A 22,996-nucleotide genomic window follows, 5' to 3' on the forward strand; every position below is an offset into this window, starting at 1 on the left:
TAATTGCCAACTTTCTTCAGTACTTCTCGGTATGAGTCACACTTTGGAAAGAGAAACAGAACTGAAAGGGATTCTTTGTTTTCTGTGTTTTTAGGGTCTGCCTAAACAGTCTTTGTGAGGCTCTTGCTTCGTTCCCCATGTCAGCTGCATTTAAGTCTACCAAGTTAGGCAGTAAGGGTAAGGAAATGAGATGAGCAAGGACAGGCTGGTGTCTAGACCAGAACCTGGGGTGGCTCCTATTCCTGCAAAGCTGAAACTCTATTGTGAAGTTAAGCCCATTGCCTGGAGCAGAGTGTAGAAATGTTGAAGAACCCAGAAGACAGAGAGGCAGTCATAGGTCTGGTGCATCAGAGAATTGAGCCCAATGTGTTAGCAACTGCAAAAATATCTGTACTTTGCTACTAAGCATAAATATAAACATGGCTGCTTCTTTTTCACTCTCCAAATGGGATGCAAAAGTGTCTGCTAATTCAACATGACTGAGAAGGAAATTCTGGGGAACCATTCAGACTAGCCAGATAGACACTTTACAAACCTCTGCCTCGGTCCTCCCATGGGAGCCTTTGGCAGTGCCTTCCGAAGTAGTATGTCTTCATTGTAAAACAAACATTGAGGAACACAATACATTCTTTATGTCTGGAATGGGAGAAGAAATAATGCCAGCATTACCTGTCGCACCTGCTGTGCGGCCTGCATCCGAGAATGTAGCGAGGTGGTCGGGATAGATGACACAGAGACCGGTCGGTTGCTTTAAGAAAACTTTATGCTTCCCAAGTCAGCTTAGGAGGAGACCCCAGTCCGCTTAGGAGACAGAAGTCTCAGGAGAAGTCCCTCTAAGAAAAAGGAGCTTCCCTTTTTTTAAGGACTTCTGCCATTCATCTACATACCATTCTTTCCCCCTGGCTGGTGGTCTAATCTCCGGCCCCAGAATTGGGGAGACACCACAGGGAAACAGGAAGAGGCATCTAGCCGTAGGGGGTGTGAAAGGCATGGTATTTCAGTGAGCAAGCCCTATCTGAGCCCTAAAGCACTGAATTGTTTTCAGTAAACATTACATAGATGCCTGCTCCCAGGCCGAAGGGGAAGTGGGTTTCTGCTCAAGGTCTGGTGTCCCCACAATTCACCCCTTTTTATTTTTAAATGAGGCACTCCTGTCTTAGGTCAAGTAGGGTCACCCTCCCTGGCCCGTCTTTGGGGGACCTTGAACCCCTGTTAGGTGGGAGTGGGTCTTCCCCACAGGTTGCCCGTCTTTGAAGTAGCCCCACCCTTAAAATCATTTGTAATAAGGCTTTATGGCTATCGGGATTGCCATGGGCTAAGGCACTTTGAACTCAGCATGAAGCCAGAATGCCTACTGCCACTGTTACCATTCCTAGGACCCCCCCACTGACATAGCGCCTCTCTGTCACCTGCCCATCCCCCGATCTGGGCCTTAGCATTCTACCACCAGCCTTTCTTTGCTACAAGGGTGATTTATAGTTACAATTTGACGGTCAAAACAGTGATAAAGTTTACAATCATTTTAAGATCTACTTAGGAAAGCATTAGAGAGTGCACTTGCACAGATACATTAGGTACAATCATTGATGTTACACATGTAGCATTATAAAAAATATGAACAAGAGGCTTGTTGCACTATTTACAGAGTACCAATTTGTTCCTGTGGTGATGTAGTCTGTCGATTTAATGTCAGCAGTATCAGCCGAACATGCAACCCGAGTCAAAGTCTTTTTGTCGCACCAGGACAAACCACATTTCTCCAGAAAAACACACTGATTCCAAAAACAGGAACTACCAAGTCTGATATTTCAAGTGACCATGTCCTGTTCAAATACTGAAAAGAGGCTTTTGCCACTCATCACAGTCCATACCAATGTCCAAATGTTTTAAATGGGTCTTTTTTCCCCCAAAGGGAAAAGCTGGCAAAATGAATTTTGTTATTTTAAGGTGTATCAAAGGCTAGCTGCTAATCTTCCAGTTTTGTTGGCTTTGGGATGAAAACTCATGGGTCCAGGAGGTTGATGTAGCAAGCCTGATGAGACACTGGAAATCTCGAACTGACTGTTTTATTTCTTTTTCGGACTGTGGATTTGATGACATCAAGGGTCAGGAACACTGATTTAGGAGATCTCGAACTGGCTTGAGCAGGCTCCCACGGTCTCAGGTCCAGTTTTCTCTGCTCCATGCATCTCACCAGATGTTGTGACCGCTACTGAAGCTTTATTCTTTTCCTGTAAGAAAACACAAACATGCCCTCGACCCCATATTAGGGTCTTCTCTACTGTCTAGTGTATGGATGTTTCCATTAGGCCTGAGTAATAGTTATTTAACTTTCATTATGTCAGAATCTGTCTGAAGCAGATTCCTCACTGGCATTTATATTTTATAAATATTTAAATGAGGAGTGGATTATTTAATGAATCATGTGGAGACTGGGGACATTACTCCCTTTTATTTTTAAATTTTGTTTGAACTGTTGAAGTTGGACCATAACAGTAGAAGGATTTGTCTACCCTCCTTAGTCAACTATCTAGGTGAATTGGGATCACTATTTAAAGTATTAGTAGATGTCCTTTAAAAGGGACATAACCATTAAGTACCTTTGAGAATCATTTAAGGATTGTAAACTATACTATGTCCCAAATAGTCCTTTTTTTTTTTTTCTAACCTGTAGCTCTCACTAGCTGACAAGGCCTCATTTGCATCTGAGCTGACAAGGCCTAATTTCCATCTACACAGACGCCTTTGGGGGTGGGGGCCTGCCAAAGGGGCAGGACAGTTCCCTGAAAAAACCTCTCTTTCTCTCTCTCTCTCTCTCTCTCTCTCTCTCTCTCTCTCTCTCTCTATCTCTATCTCTCTCTGACTGGCTCTGAGGGCTTAACTTGAATTTTTTGTTAAAATATTAACTGACTGACTGGATGTTTCTTTTGGCTATATCTAAATCGATTTAGGTAGTTTTTAACTGGTTGAAGGGATTTAAGTATCCCTTTAATCATATCCAAGGCAATTAGAACAGTTGCTTTTGTCAACATTCACGCATTTACATTTCACACTTCATACATACTGACGTGGCCACGTCCATACACACAGACCATGCATACATATCTCTCCTTGCCTAGGTTATGATTAGTTTGTTGAACTGAAACGTCTTTAACAGAACAACTCCAGTCAATCTTTTAATTAAAACTAAAGGTTGAAAAAGTCCTGTATGTCCTTCGTCATTTCTTCATTAGAGAAGTTTTGAGCTACACTCAGGGGCTACAGCCATACCCACCCCTTGTAATTCTGTAGATGCAAAGTGGAAAGGCCAGGCTTTTGCCAAAAGTTTTTAGAGATGACTCACAAAATTGACCTTAAATTTGTATCAATAACCTACCCAATATATGTAACCAAACATTTTTATTTTATATACCTTTGTCTTTTTCTTTACTGAATACTAACATCTCACTTATTAACTTTACCAATTTTTTTTTACCCATCTTTAATCTATCCTCCCATTGAGGATGATCCTCCAATCCACCCTCCAACTGAGGGCAACTTCTTATCTTAGGTTCCCTTTTTTTCCTGACCTTTGTTAGGTGAGGGCGTAGACATTTAATCCAATCCACCCTTTAACTGAGGGTGATCTCTTAGGTTCCCTTTTTTTTTCCTGACCTTTGTCAGGCAAGGGCCTAAACATTTAATCCAATCCACCCTTCAACTGAGGGTGATCTCTTAGGTTCCCTTTCTTTCCTGACCTTTGTCAGGCAAGGTCCTAAACAGTTAATTTGGTACCCCTAGCTTGGTACCCCCTTTTTAATACATCCTTACTTATAGCCTTACTTGTTGGCCAGTCTTTTAAATCTGTCAGTTTTTCTTTACTTTCCTGACCTCAGTGGATCAGGTGAAAGACTGGAGATTTTTTATTTTATTTCTTATTTTACCCTCCTTTTTTTTTTAAACTGAGTTTCTCTCTATCCTTTTGGAGGCTGTCCTGGAACTCGCTCTATATACAAGGATGGCCTCCATCCTACCTACCTTTGTCTCTCGAGTGTTGGGATTAAAGGCATATGCCACCAACACCCGACTCTAAAGATCATAGCGAACATCCTTCCAATCTGGGACATTTAAGTCTCCCCCAGTAATGAACCATGGACTCGCACGTTCAATCCATTTTAAAAAGCCTTCCAAGGTTTTAGGCTTTACTGTAGTCCCATGTCCTTCAAGTAACTTTTTAACTTGATACTGTAATTCAAGCTTCCCAGAACTATTCCCCATGGTTTCTTTTCTTTTCTTTTTTTTTTTTTCCAATCTTTCCCTGGCCAGAAAAAGAGAAGAACCCGCTCACTTACCTCGCTTTCATGATCTCGGTGGGACCTCCAATTGTCGCACCTGCTGTGCGGCCTGCATCCGAGAATGTAGCGAGGTGGTCGGGATAGATGACACAGAGACCAGTCGGTTGCTTTAAGAAAACTTTATGCTTCCCAAGTCAGCTTAGGAGGAGACCCCAGTCCGCTTAGGAGAGAGAAGTCTCAGGAGAAGTCCCTCTAAGAAAAAGGAGCTTCCCTTTTTTAAGGACTTTTGCCATCCATTTACATACCATTCTTTCCCCCTGGCTGGTGGTCTAATCTCCGGCCCCAGAATCGGGGAGACACCACAGGGAAACAGGAAGAGGCATCTAGCCGTAGGGGGTGTGAAAGGCATGGTATTTCAGTGAGCAAGCCCTATCTGAGCCCTAAAGCACTGAATTGTTTTCAGTAAACATTACATAGATGCCTGCTCCCAGGCCGAAGGGGAAGTGGGTTTCTGCTCAAGGTCTGGTGTCCCCACAATTACCCTCTAATAATAGCAGCAGCTGTCAACTAATTAAATCCTTTTGTATCTATTTGTATTCTAACAGGAAGAAAACTCCATGAAAGTCCATCCCAACAACGGCCATCTCCTTCTCCTCCAAGCCTGCTGCTCATCCTTTTGTTTCTTATCAAGGCTCAAAAAACAAACTCTACCAGATTTCAGTAGCAATAAACAGGATCATTTGTTGGATCCAAGGGTCAAGATCTAGAATGCTAAGGGACATACTTCAGTCAAAACATTTTTCAAAACAAATAAATGAATACCCTTTATATAGAATCAAGATACTACTGTTGGGTAAAGCCTTCCCACCAGCCTGGTTCCAGAGCTGCATCAGTCCCAAATGAACACACAGGCGGCTATATTAATTATGAAGCTGTTGGCCATTTGCCTGGTTTCTTACTGGCTATCTCTGACTTAAATATTTACTCCATAATTGTTAATCTAAGTATTTCTCTTACCAGAGAAAGTGTTCCGGACTTCTTACCCCTATGGCAGCTACATCGTGGCTCCCCGTGTTTCTCCTTCTGAGAGTCCTCCTCGACTCTTAGTCCCATCTATCTTGCTTCCCTATTGGCCAACATTGCTTTATTCAACAACCAATAGGAGAAAGATTTCAGAATGACATCTCCCATCAACACTACAAAAATGTATTTTGGGTTTTTCAGGCATTTATTGCAGAGGTCTCTCTTTTTAATTGGTGTATTACTTTTTAAAGTCTGAAAAGGCCAGAGATGTGAGCATCTCCATTCTTAGGAGTGCCTAAGCAAAGGTTCCCTGGACTTGGGTACCACTGACAAAGCCAGCAGCTGGGTCTCTCCATCTAGGTCATCCAAACCCTGTAGCTACCTCAAATGATTGACAATGATGATATCCACATATGTTTCCCATTTTCTTCTAATCATTAAAAACTAAGTTTCTGCAAGCTATTTAAAATTAAAATAATTTAAAAAGTTTAAAAAAATTAAAGTAATAAAAAAGAAAAAACTAAGTTTCTTATGTTCTTTAGCACAAGCAATTGAGAGCAACAAGCATGCAGACATTTTTAAAGAAAAATGTAAGACCAAAGACAACCCTTTATTCTAGAACCTCTTATTTTTAAATTAAATTATATCTCACAGAAAAAATACTGAACTATTTCAAACAATAGCAATGCAAACAAACACAACAGATCCTTATGTGGGTGTCTGTGCTTTTCCTAAGGGTCCCTATCACACAGTCTCCAACAGTTACAGTCCTCATGTCTCAAGAATCACAGGAATGTGAACCATGCCTATTATGATGTTCTGGACCCTGTTAAATGCCAAATAATAAATGTTTTCTCTGGCTTTGTAAGCAATTAGTGAAGTGACCAGTCCCCTGTTTTAGCAGCCATGACAGGCTAACATGTGCTTGTATGACTTTGCCTCTCCTTTCGTGGTCACTAGGAGGTCAGATGCCCTCCTTGTGGCAAGGAACCAATGAAAGTTAGCTGTCGGGGCTGTGCTTTACAGCTCTGGGTGTGCTTTACGGACAAGAGCACAACAGTGACGTGCAGAGCATAGCAACTGCCCTGGGAAGGCCTATGGGCCATAACAACCAGTTGACCAATCAACACAGGGCAGGTTGTCCAAGCCTGGAAGCGCACCAATCCTGAGACTCTTTCATCCCCTAGACACTCCCCTTACGATGCCCTTTAAGATCCTTACCTCATGGTTTCTCAGGGTCTTTCTCCAGCCATCTGCCATGGTGAATGGATGAAGGGCCCGAGTAATGGGTCAGCTCGTTAAACAACTACAATAAAAGGCTCTTTTATTGGGCACAATACTAGTCCACTCTGCTATTGTAGCATAAGAGAGTACTTGATTCAATAAATCTTTATTTATGGAAGCAAAGGACAAGCTACATCTAGCCTCTGGGTGGTAGTTTGTCAGCCCTTGTTCTACGACTATGCATCCTTCAGGCTCAGAGTATCTTAAAGGAGCCAGGTTCTATCTTCTTTCTGTTCATCTTTTCAGCTACTTCTTTACCCTCTTGGAAACGTTTGTTTTGTCAGAGTCTTCGTTGATATTTCAGGGAAGCATCAGTTGATTCAGACTCATGGCCTCCCGAGCTGTTGCTGTCCTGACTCCTTTATTTACACTGCTTGCTTTGATCTACACAGGGAGTTAAAACCTTAAGTCACTCCCAAGTATCCTCCTCACACAAGATTATACAAGGCCACAAATGCCTTATGGTGCCTTCCTCATCTCTGAACCCCTCCACCAGCAATCCCAGATCCCCAGTCCCTTTATCTTCCCCCTTCCTTTACCAACGTTTTGAATCCAGAAAATATTTTCTTAAAAAAAAAAGGAAAAAACATTCCCTGTTCCTTCCCAACCTCCACAAAGAGAAGCATTCCTTTATCAGTTGTCACTTTAAAACACCAACCCAGAAACATACTCTCTCTCTCTCTCTCTCTCTCTCTCTCTCTCTCTCTCTCTCTCTCTCTCTCTCTCTCTCTCTCTCTCTCTCTGCATTACACACTAATGTGTTAATAGAATTACGGAGTTGAGAGATTGTGGGAGGTATAAAAAATAAAGTTTCTTCAGTTTCTGGCTCATTCCTTCAGAAATAAACAACCTGGGGCGGAAAGAAACACATTTGTTTGTGAAAATCTGCTGCTTGAGCCGAGTTCTGGGTAGGAAGGCCACACATGTGTGGCTCAGGACCTGGAGTCCATACCGCGCCCCCTCGTGGGAGGCCCAGGGAAACAAAGGCCGGGTTCACCCAAATCTCCTAAGAGCAATGACCATCTCTAGGTTTCTGCACTGTGAGCCTTGCTGATGGGTAAAAGAGCAGTAGCCGCAGATGGTCTGGACTCGCTTTTCGGCAGTCGGTGGGTGTGTGGTCAGTGGGTACTGCTCAGGGTCACTGGGTACTGCTGCCTGCAGACAGTATGCTCTGCGCCCCCTCTAGTGGCTTTGCGGGAACAGCAGCCAGCATAGTAAGAGCTACACATTCAAAATGCCTTGTTTTACTTTGTGTTTCCTAAAATATTTGAGGCACTAGTTAGGTGCCTGACATATCTGAATCCTCTAGGGGACACTCCACTGCTTCCTAGAGCGAGCCCCATCTTCTGGGGCCCCTACATCACTAAGGTAAGGGTGGGAGCTTGCATTCATTTAAGCAACCTAGCTGTGAAAGGTTCAGGCATTACGCTGGCCTGCCCTGTTACCTGGCAGGATGCACTTAGGCAGCACTCTGGCCAGCCCAGAGTTCTGTGAGAACCATGCATGTGCAAAGGACCCCTTTAAAGGACAGACCCCTCCCCGCTTACTCTCTCGTTTACTCTCGTCTTCCTCTCCATCTCATCTTCTCTCTTACTCTCATATCTCTCTCTCTCCTTCTCTTCCTCTCTCCCTCTCTCTCTCATATCTTATCTCTCTCTCAGCTCTGCATGGCCTGGTTTTCTCACCCCTTCCTCTTCATCTCATCCTATCTATCTATCTATCTATCTATCTATCTATCTATCTATCTATTTATCTGTCTTATCCCTCTCTCAGCTCTGCACGGGTTGGTTACCTCTCACCCCCCCCCCTTTCCTTCCCTGTCCACCAATAAAACTCTACATGGGATCATTGAGTCACAGTTTGTGTCTCATTACTGGGTAAACCTAGACATTTTAACAACATTGGTTCCCTGACCGGGAATCGAACCCCGGGCCAAGGCGGTGAGAGCACCGAATCCTAACCATTAGACTAAAAAAGCTTTTTATAACAGAGAGACAGGCCAGCTGCCGACACCAGCCCGTTTCCTCCAGGAAGTCTGGTGAACATTGAAGAAACTCCGTCCACAAAAGTGGCAACATTGGCCACTAAGCAACCCTGCCCTTCACCTCAACTGCTTCAAAGGACTCTTCAGGCCATGAACAAGAGGACACTGGGATCGACTTTCTCCACGTTGCTTGGGTCAAAGGTAGGAAAGTCTTCCTAAAAAGTCCCCAATCCACAGTTCTCACTGTCAGCAAAAGGTAAGTGTCTTTGGAACCTCTGACTTCAACAACTGTGGAGGATCTTGGGGTGGCTGTCCATGCAGTCAGCTACTAACTCTCTCATTATCCAATCTCAGGTAAAATCTTATCCTTCTCAAGAATTCTGATGCTTTTGATGGCTGGTAGTTTGCAACCTTAAAATAACCGACAAGGCAAAGCTCTGTCATAAAACAGATTTCAGGAACAGACATTCTAAGGTTATCTATATAAGATGATAATATAATAAAGTAAGTTGAGACATTAAAAAAAATAAAGTATGTTCCAGGTTTCTCTCTCATTATACTACTTTTCATAGTCTTAACATTAATCAATAAAGTTCTGATAAGCTACTAATCTAACTCCAGCAAAGTGATAAACAACTATACGACTATATAATCATAACTATAAGCTCGAAATTAAGGTGCTTTTCATTGTGCTAAAAATATCTGTCAGTTTCAAAAATGTTAATGCTTTCAGCCAAATCTTTTCTAATACAAATATGCTGCTGATATGTCTAATACTTACCTTTTCACAAGCTCAAAGGATTCTTGTAAGTTCCAGGAAGTCAAATTGGACCCATCCAAACAGGTCAGATTCACTCCAGATATTATTTGACCTCTTCCTGGTCCCCTCCCTTATCTTGGGACCCCTCGGGAACCTCTCCCTTATCTTACAATCTTCCCCTCAAATACCAGGACCTAAGAAAAAATTTTAAACCTAACTTTGTCCTCTACTCTGCTAACATCTTGCCAGATCTACAGAGATGCCAGCGTTCCAGACAGCCAGGACTACAACGGAACAACCTGTTACTCCAGATGTGGCAACACCCCAGCTTTCTCAGGTTCTCCCAAAGATGGCTGATGCCCCCAGGTCAGCAGGAAGCAGTCTTAAGATCTCAACGTCCTTAATCCCTAACCTGCCACGTCTAACACCCCCATCTCTTTTTAATCATAAATAAAGGTGGGAATGAAAGGTTCAGGCATTACGCTGGCCTGCCCTGTTACCTGGCAGGATGCACTCAGGCAACACTCTGGCCAGCCTAGAGTTCTGTGAGAACCATGCAAGTGCAAAGAACCCCTTTAAAGGACATACCCCTGCCCGCTTAGGCTCTCTTTTACTCTCGTCTTCCTCTCCATCTCATCTTCTCTCTTACTCTCATCTCTCTCTCTCTCTCTCTCTCTCTCTCTCTCACACACACACACACACACACTCTCATATCTTATCTCTCATATCTTATCTCTCTCTCAGCTCTGCATGGGTTGGTTACCTCTCAACCCCATTTCCTTCCCTGTCCACCAATAAAACTCCACGTGGGATCGTTGAGTCATGGTTTGTGTCTCATTACTGGGTAAACCTAGACATTTTAACAACAAGCTGTAAGAAATACTGCTCTCTGGGCTAACACTGTATTCTAGTACAGCTTCCCATTGTTTCCTTGTACTGTCACCAGGGGGTGCCCTTCTCCACCGCTCTTAGCTTTAGTGTCCCTAAGATAACCTCTGCACTTCCAGAGTTTTCAGCCAAAATACTTCCGTAACTGGCTGAGGGTTGATTTTATCCATTCTTCTTCGATGCCCCTCTAAAATGGGTTGATTTTATCAGCTCTTCTTCGAAGCCCCTCTGAACTTTTCAGCCTCTGGGTCGCAGTGCCCCAGCCCAGCTCCAGCATAGAATTCTTGAACAAGGCAAGACCAGACAGGATCCTTTACTGTCCTTTCTCACTTTTAATGTTTACTGAAATTGCTCCCTGAAGCGGATTCATTCGGATTCATTCGCAAAGTGTAACATTCCGAAGAGCAGAGTTAACACCTAATTGATTCTTACAGGATAGCCTAGTGTTTCCAGCTCTGTAGTGGGGGTAGCATTTTAACAAAGCAGGAAGCACCCTCATGAATTTAAATCCCTGGGATTTAAATTGAAAGTGAGACTCAACAGGCACAGAAAATGGCTCAGCAGGTTAAATCTCTTGGCTTTAAACTAGGTGAATTGAGTTGGGACCCAGGGAAGGTAAGAACCGACTCCTTCCAAGTTGTCCTCTGACCTCCTAATAAATGAATAGATAGATGGATGAATGAAAACTGAGAGTTTCAAGGCTAGGCCATAGCTCAATGACTCTTGCTCAAGTCCCTGGCTTCTGTCCCTAGAACTGAAAAGGAGAAGGGTCCAGGGCTGACTCCCCTGCTTTAGTTCTAGCAGTGATGTGTCTCAAATGTCGTTTTAACAATCCATCATATCATTCTCTGTTGCCCAGTAGTTAAACCGAGTCACCACATTACACATTTGATCTTGCCAGTTTCATCTCCCTCCTAAATTAAGTCACTTCTTTGTAGTATATTTCTATGGAATCTCTCTCTCTCTCCCTCCCTCCCTCTCCCTCCCTCCCTCCCTCCCTCCCTCCCTCTCTCCCTCCCTCCCTCCCTCCCTCCCTCTCTCTCTCTCTCTCTCTCTCTCTCTCTCTCTCTCTCTCTCTCTCTCTCTGGTAGACAAAGCTATTGTTTCGATATTTTTTTTCAGTCTTTCTTCATGTTTTTCAGAGGGGTTTTTCTGAAAGGAATGTAATCTGAGCTTCGTGTCAAGGGTTTGCTTTAAAAAAAATTCTCCTGTGTTAGCATGGACAAGTCAGATACTTTATGGTGAGTGATCAAAGTAGAGTATCACAGAATCAAGGGAGTCAAGAGCTAGTAGGCATACTGAGAAAATGAGAACAGAAGCAGCCATATAAGAAGATAGGTCAGGGGTAAGTAGAGGTGAAACTGTCGGAGGGGAGATATGGGAGAGAATGTGTTCAAAGCCTAGTGTATACTTTCATGAAAATCACCTTATGTAACACTGTATAATTCTTTTTTTTTTTAATTGAAAGAAGTTGTCAGATGGATAAATGTGGTCAAGAAGTGAAAGACAGCCAGGCGGTGGTAGGGCATCCCTTTAATGCTAGCACTCGGGAGGCAGAGGCAGTAGATCTCTGTGAGTTCAATGCCAGCCCAGTCTACAAGAGCTAGTTCCAGGACAGGCTCCAAAGCCACAGAGAAACTCTGTCTCGGAAAAAAAAAGGGAAGGAAAGGCCAGGAAATGTAGCTCAGTGGTTAAAAGCACTGGCTGCTCTTCCAGAGGACCTGGATTCCATTCTCATAACCTACAGGGTAGCTCACAAATGCCTATAACTTCAGATCCAGGGACTCCCCTATCCTCCTCAGGCTTCCATGGGCACCAAGCTCTCAGGCAAAGCACAGGCATACATGCAGGCGAAACTCATACATATAGTATTTAAAGAGAGAGATTAAAAGCAATATTTGAGGAGATCATGAGTTGCTCCAAAACTGTTAAAATACATCAAATTGCAGTTTCAGTAAGCCCTACAAGCCATACAAAGAGAAAGTTAAAAAAAATGCTTACCAGGGTTATCATAAAGAAAGCACCTCACCTCCCATGTCCAACCCACACCATTTAATCTGTCTTTTTTGTTTTTGTTTGCCAGAGTCACTGCTCTTCAGTAGTAGCGTCTAGGCAGACACCAAACACTGAGGAATTATAGCCAGGTAAGGTGTTCCTATTTTCCACTTACAGGAGTTCACTGAGGACATTGCGAAGCTTAGTTCATAAACAACAGTTCCAGGAATGTCAGGAAACATTACGGAAGTCCTTGTTGCTGTTCCTAACTTTCTACCTCAGCTGTCAACAGTAATATCTTAGTGTGTCTCTCAAGTCGGCTCAATGACTATAATTGTGCTTCCTTATAGTAAGTAGCTTAGCAATTTTGTGTTGTTCCCTTCCTAAAAAATGAATTATCAAACAGAAGAAAATTCTAGATCCCAGTTCATTAGGGTATCTGATGAAATATGAGCAAAGGGTTTATAGTTGTTTTAATGGGCTTACTAGGACATTTATGTGAATATGTTTAATATATGAAATGAAGCTGCTGGATTTCCGAATTGGATTCTTAGAGAGAATATTTCTTAGGCAATTCTCACCTAAGGACCTTGCTATTGTGTAGGTCTGCCTGAGTGAGGCTTGACTCTTACATAAGCCCCAAAGATGTCAGCCTTCTGACCTGAGCCTGAGGACCACTTTGCCCAAGAACTGTACCCATGGCCTAGAACAGTCATGAGTGAGGTTTAACCCAAATGATGACTTACTTAAAACAAGAGGGGTGTGTGTGTGTGTGAGAGAGAGAGAGACAGAGACAGAGACAGAGACAGAGAGAAAGAGAGACAGACAGAGAGACAGAGAGAGAGATTGACTTTGCTTTTTGTAACTTTGATTATGTGGTTCTTGAATGAGAACTTCGTAAATGATGTCATGTCTCAATATTAGACATTTGTACTCCCCAGTTAGACTCAGGACACCCAAAGAATGGAGAAATGAAAAAAATCAAGGTATACTTGGAAAAATTGAGATTCAAACAGGAAAAAAAATCTATTGAAATTACATGGCCTCCATAGGATGGATGGGATTATTAGTATGGGAGCCTATTATTTGTGTGTCTTAGGAGAGAGACCTTAGCAAGTGCTGAAAGGAGAGGTCATGAGAACAGCTTGATCACAGAGTCCAAGGCTATACTGGGGCCCATGGGGAAAGGACGTCCAGTCCCACTTAGCTCCTACCTTACTGCTCTGAGTTTTGTTTCAGAAAAGTGGGTGTGGTGGTGTGTGTACTAAATGAGAGAGCTATTAATAATGTTTGCCCACAGAGACAACAAGAGCATCATCAGATGTAAAAATTGGCCTCTAAACTCTCAATTCTATTATCCTGTCTTCTGCTGCTTCCCAGTAGGCAAGCAGGGATTGGGTAAGGGAACTTCAGGAAATGGAAAGGCCTGGGAAGAGGGCATGAAAAGGCCACACACCCTTTTCCCAGTTGGTGACTTTAATGTTCCTGGGATAGAGAAGGGGGAGACAAACTGTGAAATGGTGGTTGAGAGTGGAGTAACGTGACTGGGTAAGGGATAATCCTAAGATTCGATGAAGGCTGGGGTGTGGAGTGCTGAAACATCGCACCAGACGGCAGGAATGGTCAGGAAAGAGGGCTGTTTCCGGGCGGATACATCCCAAGTTCAATCTGTTCAGTGTAAATGAGTATCAGACGCACAAGTTAGAAAAAGGAAGAAAGGAATAAGCTGGGGAGCTTGCTTAATTGTGTGCTTTTGGGAATTCTGTAACTTCTCCAATTCCTGGAAACATGGACTTACTAAGTGCAATCCTGGAACTGGCCTAGCAGACTACAGTTAGAGGAAGTTACAATTAATTCATCTTCCCCAATCCTAGGGTTCATGGGCATAGCAGGGACCCTGTGGGAGAAGCAGATCAGCCATAATCTGTTGCATTTCACTCATTTTCTTGCATCTATAATGCACTATTTCCTCATCAATAATGAAATGAACACTACAGACAAAAGAGTGGTCCATTCTCTCTTTTCTGTCTTCTCTGCATTTTGTTTGCTTTTAAACCATGGGTTGCTCTTCAGATGGTAGTGTGCCAACAGAAAACTGTCAGAAATGTGAATTATAGTGTGACTGAGCTTGGGCGGATCATGTCAAGGAAGCCGCCATTCCACTCAGTTTTAAAATATCATAAAACGTATAATATAAACATAAATTCCTCAGTAACAATCTATTAAGATAAAAGAACACAGTCTGAGAGATGGCTCAGTAGGTAAAGTGCTTGCTGTGCCGACAACAGGACTTGAGCTGGATCTCCAGTACTCCATGAAAGCCTGCACACATATCTGGAAGACATGGGAGAGTTGGAGACAGCAGATCTCTAAAATTCATGGATAGTGGGGCTAGTCAACTCAGTGGGAGAGCTGTCTCAAAAAACTAAAGTGGAGAGTGACTGAGGAAGACACTTGACAAGGACAGCTAGCCTCCACACATGGACACATGACACACACATGCACACACACAGAGGAATGAATGGATGAATGAATGAATGAATGAATGAACGAATGAAGACAAACATTTGTACAACCATGAAGGTCAAAGTTGTCACAGGGATCTCTGAGGCTGTACATGATGACACCCCAGCCATCTTCCTCCCCATTGACCCCTCCCCACACCTCTGGCAGTGATTTTATAAGCCAACAGCAACAGGACCATAAAGTGCCCCAGTAAACCCCAAATTATTACAGGGATAGACAGCCAAACCACAGCAGGATGTGAATCAGTTAGTATTTGGGCATCTGCACTGGCCTGTCCTTGGAGTTCTGACAGGATATGCCCTCAGCTGCAGACACTAAGAGCACCACCTGTGTACATTCACTGTGTTTTCTTAAAATGGCCCTCCCCATCTCCCACCCCTCTTCCTTTCTCTCCCTTCTCTGTCTGTCTGTCCCCCTTTCTCTCTCCCCCCCCCCTTTCCTCTCTCCTGCCGCTCCTGTGCCTGGAGGCTGGCCTCCTCCCTCCCCCTTTTAGGAACCCTTTCCCTAGTAAAAAGCCCCTCTGCTGAACCCTGTCTCATGGCATCTTTGTGTCTACATGCTGCTTTTCTTAAATTACAACACCCTACACCTCTGGCAGTGATTTCACAAACCAAGAGTAGCAGGAATGTAAAGTGTACCAGCAAACCCTGAATTATTACAACAGGGATAGGCAGCCAAACCACACCAGGGTGTGAATCACAGCTTAATGCATTTTGCACCAGTTTGCTCAAGCCCATATCTTTTTAAGTGGCTTTATTGTGATAGAAACCACATGCCATAAAACACATTCAGTTGCTCAGATCAGTGGGTTTTAGTTTTATAAGAAGTGTGGCTTAACCATCCCATTAGTTAATTAATTTAATTCCAAGGTATTTTCATTACTCTCCGGACAAATCTGATCCCACTAGTGGCTCATCCCCATTTCTTTCTTAGCCTAGTCTGTGTAACCAATAATGTTTTCTGTTTCCATGAACTCACAGAGATGTAAGCAAAGTAACATGTGTTCTTCTCAAGGGTTATCTTGGGTGAAACATGGGCCAGCACTTTATTCTTTTTTTACTGCCAAATATCTACCACATAAATACATCATCTTCAATGTCCTGTTCATCCTTGATGGACATTTGGGTAGTTTCCAAGCTTTGTTACTACAAACAATGTGACCATGGATGTGAACAAACAGGTCTTCATACGGTATAGGAGTACTGGGTTGTATGGTAACCCTAAATGCATCCTTCTGAGGACTTGTCAGGTTATTATCATGTAGAATTTCTTAAACTAGGATTGTCTTCTTGTAATGAGAACCAAGTGATAACGGTTCCTGGGTGTTTGTGCCAGGCACCACTGCACTGCTTTGTGTAAGCACCTGTTCAATCCTCTTAATAGCAATATGATGGAGAAGTATGGTCAGGTCTCCATATCTGTGTGCTTTGCAACCATATTTTTTTAACCAAATACAGATTTAAAATATTCAAAAATTGCATTTGTACTGAGCATGTACAGATATTTTCCCTTGCCACTCATTATTTCCTAAATAATAAAGAATGACAGCTATCTATATAGGTGTTTACATTGTACTAGGTGTCTATAAATACTTTTGGCACCATTCAAAGTGCATGGACATACACAGTTGGCTAGGTTATATGCAAACACTATGCATGTTATAAGGATTGGAACATTTATAAATTTTGATGTTCATCAGGGATGTACCTCCCATGGAATCTTGGGACAAATGTATTTATAATTGCCTCAACTGGTAGATGACCTCTGTTCAAGTCACAATCAGCAATGTTCCCTTTAGAGGTAGTACCTAAAATCTGAAATTTTGACAAACTAAAGGTCTCCAAATAACCTGAGTGAGGTATTTACATCACTTGCAAAGAGAAAACAGAGCAGGCAATGCAGCTGGAACCAGTATGCTCTGCAGACAGTTATTAATGATTAAGAGGATTCTAATTTTCACAAACATGTCTATTTTAATTCAGCATCCTGAAAACAATCTTCCTAGATTGCAAAAATTATAAATTTTAAACTTTAAAGTATTTAATAACTTTGAAATGGACAGAGTTGCTTTACAATAAAAAGGTGATAAAAAGTTTTTGCAAGGTAAATCCTATACATAATCAATGGATATAAACATAATTCCCTTTTTTTCAGATAATATTCTTAGATCTGGACATAAGCTGTTTTTATCCTCAGAAATGTATACAAACCAAGTGACTCAATTAGTCAGAATAAACCATAAGAAACTTACATTCATACAGTTGCAATCCTAAGAGGCAGGACTGAACTTTTTATATAAAAAATGTTTTGTCATTGTAAATATCAAGTAATTACATGACAAAATTGATTTGGGCTTATATGTAGTGGTTTCAAGAGCTTTTTTCTTGTTGGTGAACTTCTTGTATACTTTGTATTAGTGCTTTACTATTTTTGTCCAATTAATTCAGCTAAATTGTGGGATAACACATATTGCATATGTAATTAAATGACAAATACTAACACATAACAAATGAGCAATTATAGTAGTTGTTTAAACACTTTTCATTATTTTTACTTATTATTATCAAACATTTCATCTTGTGTGTTTTGTGTGTGTGTGTGTGTGTGTGTGTGTGTGTGTGTGTAGAGGTCAGAGACCAGACAACTTTTCAGAATCTGTTCTCTCATTTTACTGTGTGGGTTCATGGTGGTTGAACTAAAGTCATCAGGCTTGTTAGCAAGAGTCTTTACTCACTTAACTATCTCATCAGCTCCATAAAACTAGGTATCATAAGATCTCACTCTGTAACCCTTACTTTGAGGCTGATGTTAAACTCAGTATCCCTTTGGGTAAATATTAAAGAGTATAGTACTTGGGTCAAAAAATAGGTGCCTTATGTTTGTGACTTATGTTTTCTATAGTGGTCACACCATTTTACATTCCTGCCAACAATGTATGAGAATTCCAGTTATTTGCTCTTCCATCTTTTATGAGACACGGTTTCTCTGTGTAGCACTGTCTGCTTTGGAACTTGCTCTAAACTGCTATCCAAAGCAACTGCCCCACTTTACCTTCTTACCAGCAAGTGTGAGAGAGTTCAAAGTCATTCTATCCTTTATCAACATTTGTTATTATCACCCTCACAAAAGTAGTGGCCATCGCCCTCCTTGTAGATATAGGTGGCCTTTTGAAGAGCAAAAGTTTTCTTAAGATCTTAATTTTTTTTTTGCTTTTTCCTCTTTTATAGGTTACATTTTTCTGTGTTATCTTTAAGCAGTCTGACTGTGCAGGCTGCAAAGCTGGAGGGCAGAGTCACCTAAGCCTGCTGATACTGCAGGACTTGCTGTTTCCACCCCTGGGTTTTGGTCTTGCTTTGGTCCAGTATTGACTGACTATGCACCCATTCTTTCCCTTTGGCATGATAATGTATATTCTGTGCCATTATATGTCAGAAATTTATAATTTGCTTGCTTTTTAAAATTTTTACAGGGATTTGGAATTAAGAGATTGCCTTGAGTCTCAGAAGAGACTTTGGACCATTTCTGTTGCTGAGACAAAACATCACAAGTAAGGCGACTCATAGAAGAAGGAGGCTTTGTGTTTTTGTTTTTCTTGTTGCTCAGCTTACAGCTTCAGAAGATTAAAGTGTAAAATGGTGGAGACATCATGGCAACAGACACCAGGCATGGCGTCAGAAACAGGAAGCTGAGCCCTCGTTTCTTGAATCACATGCACAGAGAGAGAAAACTGGGAATGATCTGAGTCTCTCCTCAGAGCCTGTCCCCAGTGAAAGCTTACACCAGCAAGGTCACATCTAAACCTCCTCAGCAGTCAACTGGGGACCAAGAATTCAAATATAGAAGCCCCGTCCCCACCCCAGGGAATAGTCCCATTCAAGCCACCACACTGCCCAAATTCCCTGACTTCTTTTACTTTATTCCCTCTCACACTGACTCCCAGAAGGTCTATGGTGTTGGTCCTAAGATTTATATGTCATGATCCATTTTGAATAGACTTCTCTGTAAAGAGAAGCCTTCCCACCAGCCTGGTTCCAGAGCCGCATCAGTCCCAAATGAACACACAGGAGGCTATATTAATTATGAAGCTGTTGGCCTTGCTTGTTTCTTACTGGCTAGCTCTGACTTAAGTATTTACCCCATAATTGTTAATCTAAGTATGTCTCTTACCAGAGAAGTTTCCAGGCTTCTTATCCCTATGGCAGCTACATCTTGACTCCCTGTCCTACCCAGAGTCCTCCTCGATTCCTAGTCCCACGTATCTTGTTTCCCTATTGGCCAACAGTGCTTTATTGACATATACACAAGACTTCCCCAACACTTCTCCATGACTAGACTCAATGTTACCCATCCACTTACCCAAAGTTTCCAATGTCATTTACTGCAAAGACTCTTCTTTACTCGTTGGATTGTTGAGGCACCTAAGTAAAGGATCATCTGGAGTCTAGTCCAGCCATCGTATTTTAAATGGCATTAACCTAAAACTAATTTTTCTCCAGTTTGGTGTAGTGTCACTTCTTCACTTGGAAGAGCTGATTAATACCTAATCAAAGACTTCAGGGCAACTATTCCCATGCTGGCCTTTACACTCCAGTCTGCTGCTTCGGCCCTCCTGAGGTCTCCTGAATCCTACACTGAGAAAAACTGCTGGATGGTGTCTGGATTTCTGCACGGGGCTGCAGCCGTGAATTCTCTGCAGGCTGTCTTCTGGACACTGCAGGGATCATTTTACTTGTGCCCTGTGGGAACTTGCTTTCCTGCCTTATGTGTTCTCTAGTAGGAAACCACTGTTTCATAATTTGCTTTTTTTCCTGCTCATGTAAGGTAGGAGAGCAAGTCTGCTCATTGTTCCCCCATCAAGGCTGGAAAGAGAATTTCTAATAGGACTATTGTTTTAGTATTTGCCAATCTGGTTTATAATGTGAAGTGCCTATCCTGGGACTGGAGTTGTAGCTCGATTGCTTGGATGTCACATTGTGGAATGACAAAAGAAGATTTCCCTTTGAGTGGCCTAGATCAAGAGCCTCTCTGTTATTATGTATGATCTGTTGCGGTTGTCTGTCTATCTTGCCTGTTTCTAACAAAGGGCTTTGCTCTGTGCCTATTGAACAACTCAAAAAACATGGTATGGGAAGGGAATGAGGTTTTTAAAAAATTTTTTACAGAACTCTTTAACAGAATTTTATAAGGGAAGGGGGTAATTTACTGGTCCCCAACTGATGGGGAAGAGCACTACACACAGATGTTATTAAACATATCCACATGCTGCTTCCAATATCGATGGTGCATATTTGTTATTTGTTGTGTAATCTTGCTGTCAACCTCTTGGCAGCAATCATTACCATAACACACACACACACACACACACACACACACACACACACACACACACACACACCGCACACCGCACACCGCACACCACACAAAACATAACACAATACACACTATTCTTTTTTTGTTGTTGTTGTTTTTGGTTTTACGAGACAGGGTTTCTCTGTATTGTTTTGGAGGCTGTCGGTCCAGCCCGGCCTCAAACTCACAGAGATCCTCCTGCCTCTGCCTCCCAAGTGCTGGGATTAAAGGCATGCGCCACCACCGCCCGGCTAATACACACTATTCTAAGTTAGGTGAGGGCCATGAAATATAGCATAGTTTAAATTATGCATTTATCTTTGGTTATAAATGATGACTACATGGAACATGAAAGGTATAGCCAGGTTATTTATATTGTGTTCTTCAAGTCAGGTTAAACTTAAGCAGGCCGAATATACAGTATACAACAGATGACTACATAGTTCTAAATGATCTCAAGGCAGATTATCAACTTTGTTTCAAGGTCAGGCAACAGTTCAGTCTCTCTGAAGACAAGAGATAACTTTCAGAAAGAGACATCACCACGGTATAGTGTAGTACTTGCTTTGATTTCTTTTCCATTGCTATTACAGGACACTGACCAACAACAACTTGGGAATGAAAGCGTTTATTTCAGCTTACAGATTCCAGTCTGTCATCAAAGGAATTCAGGGCAGGAACACAAAGAAGGAACCCAAAGGTAGGAATGGAAGCAGAGGCTAAGAAGGATGCTGGTTGTTACTTCCTTGCTTTCTCTGACTTGTTCAGTCTGCATTTTCATACACCCACATGCCTAGTGATAGAGCTGCCCATGGTGGACTGGTCTCTCCACTAGTTAGCAATCGAGAAAATGTTCCTACAGACATTCCCAGAAGCCAGTATGATGGAGGCATTTCCTCAGTTGAGGTTCCCTTTTCATAGATATGTCAAACCAAAGCTAACCGTGACACTTAGCATATGTGATGCCTTGACTTCTATCTCCAGGTTCACAGGGGGAAAAAAAGGCTGCCTTGAGCACATTCACACATACCATCATCACCACCACCACCACCACAGCTTCCTCTCATAGTACTCATCTGGGTTATCTACAAGTCATTGTGGGTTATAATGGCCTAAAGCCAGAAGTGGGTAAGCTCTCCTCCATCTGGATGGAGAAACTTCTTGGTAGTTTGGGTTGTTTGCTCATTCATTCTCAGACTATGATACACATTTAGTTTTCCTGGATTGCGTTTTGGGTGATGCCAATTTCTGTCTCGGTGACTTGAGGCAAAATAACCATTCTGAACTCACAGGCATTTCAGAAATCAACACATCTATCATACAAGCTTAATTAGCTTCTTAGCTGCTTTTCCTGGTGCTACCTCCATTTTAGCTCCGGGTACTGCTGTTTTGCTCACTGTGGACGTCCCATCCTTGGCCCTTTTCTCCTCCCCTACTTCCCTGTTGTCTCTCTCTTTCTCTTTTTTAAAAAATTTATTTATTTATTATGTGCACAGTGTTCTGTCTGTGCACATGTATCCCTGCAGGCCAAAAGAGGGCACTAGATCTCATTACAGATGGTTGTGAATCACCATGTGGTTGCTGGGAATTGAACTCAGGACCTCTGGAAAAGCAGTCAGTGCTCTTAACCTCTGAGTCATCTCTCCAGCCCTCAGGCGCCACAGTCTCCCAACCCCCCCCCCCCATGTTGTCTCTTAATGAGCATCCCTACAGCTGACTGCTCTCTGACTCTACTACTATCATACCATTGACTCTTATGTTGTTGTTTGGTTTAGACAGGGTTTCTTTGTGTAACAGCTCTGGTTGTCCTGGAACTAGCTCTGTAGAACAGACTGGCCTCGAACTCACAGAGATCTGCCAAGTGCTGGGATTAAAGGTGTGGGCCACCACCCCGCCCAGCACCATTGACTCTTAATTGGACTATTTTTGGAACCTAATAAGTCTCCACAGGGAACTTCACTTACCAGAGTAACCATTTTGTTAAGTACTGCCTATTGCCTTCTTTTGAAAAACCTTCAGTAATTGGTTTCCTTGGTTAGAAGAATGGAGAATACCCTAGCCACTGAGCCCCAAGCTAACCAGCACCCTCTATGTCATTTATTCTTAGTGGTCTCTTCCCATTAGTACATGATTAGAATGGGGATTTATGCAGCACACCCCATACAGAGAGAGTATTTCACATCAGAATCCACACTAAGCATGTTTATGAAGCTTGTAATTTGTTCTTATTTATAAAGTTCATGTGTCTTGTGTTCCAGCTTCTTAAACTATAGGTCACAACCCCACACTTTGTGTCACAAAAAAATTGGCCACAGAAAAAGGCCCCTGAGTCCATTCCCTATGGTGGGAAACCTTGATGGGGTTGGGGGGGTTGGTCCTACCTCAACTTGGTATGCCTGACTTTGTTGACTCTCCAAGGAAGGCCTTACCCCCTGGGAGGAGTGGATTGCAGTTGGAAAGTGGGGAGGTAGGAGAAGGTGGGGGAGGAGGAATTGGGGTTGGTATGTAAGATGAAAAATTAAACTTTTTTAAATAAAAAAAAACGGTTCCTGAATGTGCAGTGATCAAAAGTCAATCCAAATCAACTGTGTAACAATGTGGGTGTGTTTCTGGCAGTGATCGCCTGTGTTATTTTGCACAATATCACTGTAGTCTTGGCTCTGAACAAGTGACATGCACACTTTCTTCTGTGTGTGTCAACAGGCACCACAGGCAGACTGCCTGGAACACCCTTGTTCACATCAGCGACTATGCTATGAGTTGCAGTGCCGGTGCTGCACCAAGTTCTCTGTCCTTTACATACTGATAGCAGTTAGATTGTGGAAAGCCAAGGTTTTTAGTATTTCCCAGCCATCACTACTCAGCATGTTAAGTATGAGATCGGCATATCTTTAGATTCTATTGTGTTACAAT

The sequence above is a fragment of the Mesocricetus auratus genome, unplaced genomic scaffold (genome assembly GCF_017639785.1).
Source record: "Mesocricetus auratus isolate SY011 unplaced genomic scaffold, BCM_Maur_2.0 Super-Scaffold_4256, whole genome shotgun sequence".
Lineage (NCBI taxonomy): Eukaryota > Metazoa > Chordata > Mammalia > Rodentia > Cricetidae > Mesocricetus > Mesocricetus auratus.